Source organism: Elgaria multicarinata, chromosome 8 (assembly GCF_023053635.1).
Source record: "Elgaria multicarinata webbii isolate HBS135686 ecotype San Diego chromosome 8, rElgMul1.1.pri, whole genome shotgun sequence".
NCBI lineage: Eukaryota > Metazoa > Chordata > Lepidosauria > Squamata > Anguidae > Elgaria > Elgaria multicarinata.
In genome coordinates, this window is record NC_086178.1 from 73,572,096 (window position 1) to 73,580,964 (window position 8,869).

The following is an 8,869-nucleotide window of genomic DNA, read 5'->3' on the forward strand; positions in this document are numbered from 1 at the left end:
ATCTGGCTCTGTGGCTGCCACTTCTATTGCTAGCTGCAGAGCTAACCTGCTGCCTCTCTTGCATTTAAATATTTGAATTAATTTTCCCTTTGCATATTATTATTATTATTATTATTATTATTATTATTATTATTATTATTGCCTTGCAACTGCTTTTGAAGAATTTTCTCACGTATTAATATGTTTTTTTGCAGGAATTTAGAATTGGCGCTTTCATACCTTTTCACAAGGGATTGGGGCACATTCTCCATACACAGAGAAGGATATAAGTCGGTGTGAACAGAATGCTGGACTAAACAGACCCTTGGTCTAATCCAGCATGGTTCTTCCTATGTTCTCTTTTGATGATTCACAACCAAATGGGGCTTACTTTTGAGTAGACAATATAGAGCAAGAACAGGGCCAGTAGTTTCCGGGAAAGAAGAGAAAAGCAGAGCCCTTCCTTCATAGCCAGACTTATCCTCTTGTAACTGAATGAGAACAGCATTTGTGTGTGGGTGTGTGGGTGTGCTGCTGAGCACTGTATCTGCCTCCCAGCACTGCACTGAACCAGACAACTAGTTACTAAAGCAACAGAGGCTTTGAAGCACACATTGGCGGTGGTGGGAGGGATGCCTGACATCCTCTTACGATTTGCTTCGGCCATTTAAAGGTAGCAAATTAAAATTGTTGGATGAGTAGTGTGTTCACCATGCTCCTTGAACGTCCTAAAAACAAAATCGGCCATACTGAGCAAGAAAAGGAGAGCGCTCTGCTTCCACCCCTAAGCAGAGAAACAGAAGCACCACTGGGGGGGGGGGAGGGAGTTGAATTCAGGGCCGCCTGCTTATGAGGCAGGTGCATTAGCCAGCTAAGCTGTGGTGCCTTCCAGCTGTCTGTTCCTCCCAGGCTCAGGCCAAGTCCCAACAGGCTGATGTTTTGGCCCACCTTGCTAGAATGGACATACACTGCCTCAGAAGACTAAACCACTAACAAGGGAGGAGTAGCACCCCTGCCGTGATCGTACAATGGTTAGTACTCTGCGTTGGGGCCGCAGCAACCTCGGTTCGAATCCGAGTCACGGCATGAGTTCAGAACTTTTAGGGATTTTTTCCCCATGTTAAGAAGTGGTGAAAGGCACTCAGCAAGCCCTACTGAACTTCAGCCATACTGACTGATCCCAAAAAGGTAGCTCCCAAGGCACCACTGGGAGTCGAACCCAGGATCTCCTGTTTACTAGACAGGTGCTTTAGCCAGCTTAGCCATGGCACCTCATGCTGCAGGCCTGGGCCATTCCCTGTGATATCACAGCAAAGTAGCAATTTGCACTGCTTTCTGCTAGGGAAGCACAGCAACAAGGGCATTTGTTGACTTAAACAGACAAGAGCCTCCTCTCTAGTGTGTGGTTCTAGGAGCATTTTCACTTAGGGTAGGAGAAGACTTTGGTTCAAATCCCAGACAAGCCCTGTCGACTGGAAAAAGGCTTGCTATACCTTTTCATTTATTGGAGCGGGTTTGTTACTCTTATTTTTGATTGGAAACCCTTTTTCCCATGCTAGGTAGGAAAAGGGAAGTGTTCCACTCCTGCCTCTAAACAGATAGACAGAGGCACCACTGGGACTCGAACCCAGGCTCTCCTGCTTACAAGGCAGGCGCTTTGACCAGCTAAGCTATGGTGCCAAAGTCAGATGCCCTCAGGCCTGGTCCTACCATTAGGCAGAATGAAACGGCTGCCACAGGCAGCTGATTTGGGGTGTTATGGACAGGCAGCAATTCAATTCTTGTTGCTGTTGTTGTTGTTGTTGTATTTCTACTGTCAGAGAGGGGAGAGGCACTTGTGGGATTTTCTGCCTCAGGTGCCAAAATAACTTGAACAGCCTTGGGTACTATAAATAATAATAATAATAATAATAATAATAATAATAATAATAATAATAATAATTTATTTCTTACCCGCCTCTCCAATTGGATGGAGGTGGGGAACAACAAGCATAAAATGCATAAAATACTGATTAAAAACATGATATACACTGATTAAAAACATCCTAAAAGCATCCTAAAAACATACTAAAATATCCTAAAATTCTACTGGATAGGCCTGCCGGAAGAGATCAGTCTTGATAGCTTTCTTGAATGCTAAAAGACTGTCAAGCTGACGAGTCTCCTCCAGCAGGCTATTCCACAGTCTGGGAGCAGCATAATCCTCTGGGTTATGGTTGCATGATGGTGCAAGGGTGGTGGTGGCAGTATTTGCTGCTCCATCTCAGGCAGCATGATGTCCCTGGCTGCTCTTCCACCTGCCCACTCCCCAAAGGCTCTTTCCAGCTCTCAAGAGGCCAGGCCACCATTTCAGCCATCTTGCTAGAAAAGTCCGCCCTGTCCTTGGACGTTCTAGCCCAGGAGTGGGGGGAAGGGGCCATTTTGATGCTGCGCAATAGTGGACCACAAAAAAGTCGGGGGTGGGCACATACATTCTTTGAGCCACATGTTGCTCCTGCCAGAAGAGACGTGACGTGCTCACTAAAGGAACAGCCACTTTCAGGGACAGCACTAGGTCAGCTGTATAGTAGTTAATGGTCTTCACCGTGGCCACAGCAACCTCGGTTCGACTCTGAGTGATGGCGCAAACTACGAACTTTTGTGGATTCCAGCCCATCAGCTATTGTATAGTGATTAGTCACAGCATGAACTTGGAACTTTGATAGCAAAATTTTCCTGCCTCAGGGCATAGCAAATGGCCCTCAGCAAGCCCCACTGAGCTGCACCCACACTGCCAGGGGCCAGGATTTCCTGTTTACTAGAGAGGTAATTTAGCCAGCTTAGCCTTGGCGCCCCATGCTGTGGGTCTGGCCCACACTTGCTGCCAGTAAACAAAGAGGTGTGTGTCAAATTTTGCCAGAGAGGTTTGGTGGCAAATCTCCTTCAACATGGGCGAAACAACTACCTTAAGCACAAAAGCGTCTCCTGTCTGGCTTGTTAGTCTAATGGTGCGATTCTTGCTTCAAATGTGAAAAGTCCTGGCTTCAGTTCTTGTCCATGGCAGGAAGGCTGCTTTTACATTTTGATTTCTGTGGGATCATTTCAAAGGCAACCAGAGAACACCTTTGCCTTTCTTGGTAGGAAAGGGGGAACACCCTGCTGCCACCTCTAAATAAGTAGCTTGAGGCACCACTGGGATTCAAACAGGACATGTGCTTTGGCCAGCTAAAGTGACTTTAGCTATGGTGCTAAAGTTCAGGTGCTGCTGCTCAAACCTGTACCCACAAGCTCTGGCCAAGTCCCAACAGGTGATATTTTGGCTCTTCTTGCTGGAAGAGACATGCCGTCCTCACAGAAGAAACAGCCATTTTCAGGAGGCAGCACCAGTTCAGCCATGACTGTATAGTGATTAGTACTCTGCGTTGCGGCCGCAGCGACCTTGGTCCGAATCTGAGTCATGGCACAATCGCCAGACTTTTGCAGATTCCTTTTTCTGTGTCAGGGATCGGCGAAAGGAATTCTGCAAGCTCCTGGTTTCTAGAATGCTTTTCTGCAATGATCTGCAACTGGTCCAGACCTGAGACCCACCTAAGTCTCCCAGCCTGCAACATGGGACCCACTTTCACAATTGCCCAACATGGCAGCACCAGCTTTGCCATGATCTATCTGGACTGATCTCACAACCCACTTTGGGTTCCCAACCCACCAGTCGAAGACCACTGCTTTACTAGATCAGGGCTTTAGTGCAGATGCCGTACAGCTTCCGAAGGTGGAAGCTCCTCATGGGCAGCACTCTGGGTGCATGTGCATGCAAACGAAAGTAAGCCAGCTGGCTGGCAGCCAAATGGGTGGAGCCAGCTGGGTTGGGAGGTGCATGAATAGAGTGGGGTGGAGCGGGAGGGGAGGTGTGTTGCATGAGGGAGTGAGCAAGCAAGGAGCTGCTTCTCGGTCCTGCCGGCTGCTTGCATGGCTGGCCGGATGGCTGGCCATGCAGGCGGCCAGCAGAGCCAAGGGGCAGCTAGGCAACCACCTGCCAGGGATGCTTAAAGGTGGATTCCTGCATTGAGCAGGGGGTTGGACTTGATGGCCTTATAGGCCCCTTCCAACTCTACTATTCCATGATTCTATGATCCAAGAAGCTGCAGACCCTTTCCTAGATTCCGCCACCTGTTGCACCCACAATGTCTCGCTACATGGCAGGACCAACCCTGGTGTCATGTTAGCAAAGTGCAACCCCTTGTGCAAAGGAGGCTCAGCAGTAAAAGCCTTCAATGTGGGTGACCCACCTGCCTTAAGCCCAGGACGTCTCCTGCCTGGCTGGTTGGTCCTATGGCAGGGGCCCAGAGCCGCTCGGAGCCTGTGGGCCGAATTCCAGTTCAGATAAGCTCTCAGGGGCTGCATTCCAGGGGTGAGTGGGGTCAAAGGCAAAAAGGGTGGGGGCAAAACCCCCAGAATACCAGCATATGTTACTGCCAGTAACTAAGCCACAAGACAGGCATTTCAACTGCTCCCATATGAGGGGATTAGCCTGCACAAAAATCCGGGAAAGCACCAAACCATTGGTGGTTGGAGAGAGGGGATGAGGGAAGGGGTGAGGCTTGCGGGGGCCCTGGAGGGACAGAATTGGCCCACAAGCCTGAGATTCTGCACCCCTGGGCTATGGGCATGATTCTTATTTAGGTTATGAGAGGTCCTGGGTTCAAATTCTGGACAAGCCCTGTCTACACTTGGCAGGAAGGTTGGCTGTACCTTTTGTCTGGACAGCAGGTGGTGCTAATTTTCTCACCTGTGGGCACCTTTTGGCCAGCTGAGTTGTGACTAAATAGCCAGATGTTCTCCCCCCACAAGTGGAAAACCACACCTCCCCGAGTTCTGCCTTTGATCATTTCTTCCATAGTGTGCTGTATTCTGGCTGCAGCAACCTTGGTTTGAATCCAACTTATGGCAAGTAGACTGGACTTTTCTTTTCTTGTTTCCTTTCCTTTCCTTTTTTCTTTTTTCTTTTTTTTTTTGCTTCAAACAGGTACAAACCAAAGTGGGTCCTTCTGCAGAGATAGCTAGGGTGCGGCAGACACACCTGGCAGGAAAAGGGGAACAGTCTGCTCCCACATCTAAACAGAAGGACAGAGAGGGTCTCCTGCGTATAAGGCAGGCCCTTTGGCCAGCTTAAGCTACAGTGCCCCAGTCAGCTGCTCTTCGGCCTTCCTGCTCCACTCAGGCTCTGGCCCAGTCCCAATTGGCTGATGTTTTGACTTATCTTGCCAGAAAAGACATATCTCAGCCTCAGAAGAAACTGTCGCTTTCGGGGGGTGAGCACCAGCTCAGCCGTGATCGTATAGTGGTTAGTACTCTGCGTTGTGGCCGCAGCGACCTCGGTTCGAATCCGAGTCACGGCACGAATGCTGAATTTTTATGAATTTCTTTTCCAGCCTCAGGGAATGCAAAAAAAGGCCCTTGGCAAGCCACGCTTTTTATTCTAGACAAACTGAAAGAATAAAAAGGGTTAGTTCCCAAGGCACCACTGGGATTCGAACCCAGGATCTCCTGTTTACGAGACAGACGCTTTAGCCAGCTTAGCCATGGCACCCCATGTTGCAGGCCTGGCCCACTCCATGCCAAAGGCCAGGCTAAGCAGCAAGGCCCTTTCAGGATGGTTGACACAACTGCTTGAAGCATGGAGGAGCCTCACCAAGTAGGGCCAAATCCCAGGCAAGACTTGTCCACTGTAGCTGCACTGTTAGAGTTTTATTTTTATGCAGGGTGTGTGGCTTTAATATTCCTTCACAAAGACACTGAGGGAAACCCTTTGACCAGCTGAATTGTGATGACTGGCCTTGCCACCCTTTTCCCCCCAGGCTGGCAGAGGGGCACCCAATTTCCAGAGGCCCTGACTGTGACCATAACGTGCAGCCCTTTCCAATCCGCCCCCTCAAGTTGTACTGGAATTCAACTCCCATCATCCCCAGCCAGCATGGACCACACACACTGCCTGGGGATGCTGACTGTTGTAGTCCAACATGGCCCCAGGCTGGGGAAGGCTGGTGTGGTGGTTAGTTCCCTGTTTTGTGGCTGCAGCAGCCTGAGTCCAAATCTGCGTCAAGACACCAATGCAAGACTTTTATGCATTTCTTTTTCTGCCTTAGGGAGTGGCAAAAGGCACTCACCACTGTGTTGGGGCCAAAAGGGTCAGATGGCAAGGCACCACTGGGAGTCGAACCCAGGATCTCCTGTTTACTAGACAGGCGCTTTAGCCAGCTTAGCCATGGTGCCTCATGCTATAAGCCTGGCCAAATCACTGCCAGATGACAGGAGCAGAGTGGCACCTTAGCAGTGTGCACTGCCTTCTACCAGACAGGCTTGTCAATGATAGGGTGATCATATGGGAAGGAGGACCGTGCTCTTGTATCTTTAACAGTTGATTGGAAAAAGGAATTTCAGCAGTTGTCATTTGTATGCATAGAGCACCTAATGAAATCCCCTCTTCGTCACAACAGTTAAAGCTACAGGAGCACTGCCCTCTTTTGTATCTGGTCATGCTAGTCAGGGCTCCTGCAGCTTTAACTGTTGGGGTGAAGAGGGGATTTCACCAGGTGCTCTATGCATACAAATGACAACTGCTGAAATTCCCTTTTCTATACAACTGTTAAAGGTACAGGAGCCCAGTCCTCCTTTCCATATGGTCACCTAACTACCTTAAGCCCAGAACAGCCTTTAGTCTGGCTTGTTAGTACAGAGGAATACTTCTGACCTGGGGTACAAGCAGCCCAGGGTTCAAATCCCACACAAGGCAGGTCCTGTCCATGATAGGAAGGTTTGCTGCACTTTTTGGCTTTGATTTGGGGGACGAACTTTCCATTTTCTTTGCAAAGACACCCAGGAAAAATCTTTGCTACATTTGGCTGGAAAAGGGGAGCCCACCACTCCCACCTCTAAACAGGTAGACAGAGGCACCACTGGGATTCGAACCCAGGGTCTCCTGCTTACAAGGCAGGTGCTTTGGCCAACTAAGCTATGGTGCCCCAGCCAGGCGCTCTTCTGCCTCCATGCTCCACACAGGCTCTGCCCATTACCCAAAGGCCCGATATTTTGGCCCATCTTGCTAGAAGAGCCTGGGCCTGCTCTTGGAAGGAAGAATCATTCTTCTGAGGCAGCAGCACCCAAGCCGTGATCGTATAGTGGTTAGTACTCTGCGTTGTGGCCGCAGCAACCTCGGTTCGAATCCGAGTCATGGCAGAAACTCCAAACTTTTATGAATTTCTTTTCCTGCCTCGGGGAGTGGCAGAAGGCCTACTGTGAGCCCTGTTGAGGCATACCCAAACTGCTTGGGCCAAAAAGGTTTGCTCTTAAGGCATCACCTGTACTCAAATCCAGCATCTTCCTTTTTCCTAGGATGGTGCTTTGACCAGCTCAGCCATGGCACCCTATGCTGCAACCTCGACCCATGCAGTGGCAGAAGACCAGAATGAAGTGGGGCGTTAGCCGCATGTATCTGCAACATGTAGTCTGTTTTTATATTTCTTTATAGCGTTTTATTGAACATTTATTTGTTGCCTTTTTTTCAAATGTAACCAAAAAGTGATCAGTCTCCTAACAACTGATGTCTAAACAGCTGTTATGTGAGAGGAAGAAAAATTAATGAATACAATTTGGGTGGGGGGAACAGTACCCCCAAAAAAAGGAGAGAAAAGAGAGGGGGGAGAAAACTAGAAGAAGAAAAAGAAAAGAAAGAGAAAGAAAGAAAAACTAGAAGAAGAAGAAGAAACTAGATTATTTATTACCTTTTGTATACTTTTGTATGTTTCTATTTTATCCTGTGCACCAGCTTGAGAGAGTTTTACCCTTAAAGACAGAATAAGAATCATTATAAAATAAATAAAATATCTATTTCTGCTAAGGGTGGGGGGGTCAGCACCAAGGCCTTTTTTAAGCATGTGTGGCATGACTGATTTAAGAGCAGACTCAGCTCCTGCCTGGCTGGTTGGGCTACAGGTATGAATCTTGCTTATAATGTGAGAGGTTCTGAGTTTGAATCCTAGATAAGCCCTGTCCACGGGGTGATGGCTGGCTTCATCGTTACATTTTTATTTTCATTGGCATGGCAAGCAACTCTGATTTTCCTAAACAAAGACATCTGGGAAAACATGGATGTGCTGCTGTGCTTCAGGGTATGGCAAAAGGCTCTCAGAAAACCCTGCTGTGCTGGGGTCAAAATGGTTGGTACCTAAGGCACCACTGGGAGTAGAACCCAGGATCTCCTGTTTACTAGACAGGTGCTTTAGCCAACTTAGCCATGGTGCCCCATGCTGCAAGCCAGATCCACTGGCTGCCAGATGACACAGCAAAGCAGTATTTTAGTAATATACCCTCCCTGTATCTCCATGCAACCATGTTTATTATATAGTCCTGTGAATTAAATTTCTCCTTATAGTCATCAAGTTCATTATTCATTTTACATATGGTGCAAAGTCCTTTTGTCTGGGAACAAAATGTACCACCCACATTTGGTTGAATAGTGTATCCATAAAAGTACTGGCATCTGCTTCAAATTTGTTTCTGCTATTTTCATCATGAAGCCTTCTACAGTGGAGAACTACAGTTGTCAGGAGTGAAAAGATTACTCCTTAGTGAATCATGAAGAAACAGGAATAACAGAGAATTAGTGCTGGAAAGGGCTGAATATAAACTGAAAAGGGCCAGCAAACAATTTAAGGTCAATGTTTCTCTTCTGAAAATTCAAACTATTATTTGAACTTTGGAAGGATTTTTTTTTTTTTGCCTCATTATAGGTAATCCTCCATTTAAATCTCTTGTATTACAGTGTCCAAATCCATGTATATATGGCTGAAATTAAGCCTCATTCCACAGCATGAACTCCTTAGAACGTTATCATCAAAACATTGCTACCATGATT

General features: G+C 47.7%; 9 non-coding genes across 9 annotated transcripts; 3 read left to right on the plus strand and 6 right to left on the minus strand.

Annotated features, from left to right (window-relative positions):
* The first annotated feature begins 993 nt into the window (after positions 1-993).
* Positions 994-1,065, plus strand: TRNAP-GGG (transfer RNA proline (anticodon GGG)). The gene has a single exon. It is a non-coding gene; the product is annotated as a tRNA-Pro (tRNA).
* A 112-nt stretch (positions 1,066-1,177) lies between these two features.
* Positions 1,178-1,251, minus strand: TRNAT-AGU (transfer RNA threonine (anticodon AGU)). Its single transcript has one exon. It is a non-coding gene; the product is annotated as a tRNA-Thr (tRNA).
* A 334-nt stretch (positions 1,252-1,585) lies between these two features.
* On the minus strand, positions 1,586-1,659 carry TRNAT-UGU (transfer RNA threonine (anticodon UGU)). Its single transcript has one exon. It is a non-coding gene; the product is annotated as a tRNA-Thr (tRNA).
* A 3,623-nt stretch (positions 1,660-5,282) lies between these two features.
* TRNAH-GUG (transfer RNA histidin (anticodon GUG)) lies at positions 5,283-5,354 on the plus strand. The gene has a single exon. It is a non-coding gene; the product is annotated as a tRNA-His (tRNA).
* A 117-nt stretch (positions 5,355-5,471) lies between these two features.
* On the minus strand, positions 5,472-5,545 carry TRNAT-CGU (transfer RNA threonine (anticodon CGU)). Its single transcript has one exon. It is a non-coding gene; the product is annotated as a tRNA-Thr (tRNA).
* A 609-nt stretch (positions 5,546-6,154) lies between these two features.
* TRNAT-AGU (transfer RNA threonine (anticodon AGU)) lies at positions 6,155-6,228 on the minus strand. Its single transcript has one exon. It is a non-coding gene; the product is annotated as a tRNA-Thr (tRNA).
* Positions 6,229-6,903: 675 nt separating this feature from the next.
* TRNAT-UGU (transfer RNA threonine (anticodon UGU)) lies at positions 6,904-6,977 on the minus strand. Its single transcript has one exon. It is a non-coding gene; the product is annotated as a tRNA-Thr (tRNA).
* Positions 6,978-7,119: 142 nt separating this feature from the next.
* Positions 7,120-7,191, plus strand: TRNAH-GUG (transfer RNA histidin (anticodon GUG)). The gene has a single exon. It is a non-coding gene; the product is annotated as a tRNA-His (tRNA).
* A 991-nt stretch (positions 7,192-8,182) lies between these two features.
* TRNAT-AGU (transfer RNA threonine (anticodon AGU)) lies at positions 8,183-8,256 on the minus strand. Its single transcript has one exon. It is a non-coding gene; the product is annotated as a tRNA-Thr (tRNA).
* Positions 8,257-8,869: the final 613 nt, after the last annotated feature.